Source organism: Chrysochloris asiatica, unplaced genomic scaffold (genome assembly GCF_000296735.1).
Source record: "Chrysochloris asiatica unplaced genomic scaffold, ChrAsi1.0 scaffold00004, whole genome shotgun sequence".
In the NCBI taxonomy this organism is placed as follows: domain Eukaryota; kingdom Metazoa; phylum Chordata; class Mammalia; order Afrosoricida; family Chrysochloridae; genus Chrysochloris; species Chrysochloris asiatica.
The window spans coordinates 13,342,050-13,343,089 of NW_006408522.1; the positions used below are offsets into that span (position 1 = coordinate 13,342,050).

The window sequence follows — 1,040 nt, forward strand, 5'->3', positions numbered from 1 at the left end:
ACAGTAGTGAGGTTGGCCCAGGATCGGGCAGTGTTTTGTTCTGCTGTGCATAAGGTCGCTATGAGTTGGTACCGACTTGATGGTACCTAACAACAACAATAAATTTTCAGATATTTACTACCCTATAGAATTACTGAAAGTTTTGAAGTTAAAAGGATGTTCTAATACTCAAAAAAGGGCCTGAGAAATATTTGTCATAGACTCTGGAATAAAGGCTGTATGAAATGTTTGCTATCTTTGGTCATCTCTTTGACAGTAGTGTGAATAGACTGGCAGCTGACATTTACTTGGTGTGTTCTTTGCTAAGATTTCATGCTCGATCGTATTTACTCATATCTAATACTGACCAAGCTTGCCTAATGCTGTTAGCGGGAGGACTGGGTGCGACCAGTGAGATCACGGCAGAACTGTCCTTCCCACTCTGAGGAACCATTTTCACCAGCCATATAGATTACTGTGGCACTTGTGGCATCATTTATATCTGTTCTCAACAAGACCCTAGGTACCAAACACTCCTCCCACTCCAACCACTGCTCTAGTACCTTTTACTGAATGAGAGCCAAAAAATGTAACCAAGGTGACCATACTAAAATGCCCCCGCTACTTCGAAATTCCACCTGACTCCTATGTATGTATGTCAATACACATGTATGTGTATATTTTAAACTTTAAACTAGTATTTTCCTTCAAACAAGTAGTGTTGGTTCAGGGCACATTTGCTAATGTCATGTGGAGTCCTGGTGTGGCACTGTAGGAAAGCACTGGGTTGCTAGCAGCAAGGTCAGCTGTTCAAACACACCAGTCACTTCTTGGAAACCCTGTACAGGATTGCTTTGAGTTGGAACCAACTTGACAGTACTTAACAACAACAACATGTGGGCAGCAACCTGATAACATTGGTTATACATGATGTTATAATTTGTAAGCTGTCTTAGATGATCTAGGAATGCAAATGAAGTTTAAAATATTCATAATGTGCTATTAAATTTTGTCATCAAATGTTCCCAAAGCAGAGATCATAATGAAAACAGCAAGTCTGT

The 1,040-nt window shown here is 40.1% G+C and overlaps 1 protein-coding gene across 1 annotated transcript in view; it reads right to left on the reverse strand.

Annotated features, from left to right (window-relative positions):
• The window catches only part of AQP9 (aquaporin 9), a 75,383-nt gene that overhangs the window by 24,858 nt on the left and 49,485 nt on the right, over positions 1-1,040 (reverse strand). The window lies entirely within an intron of this gene.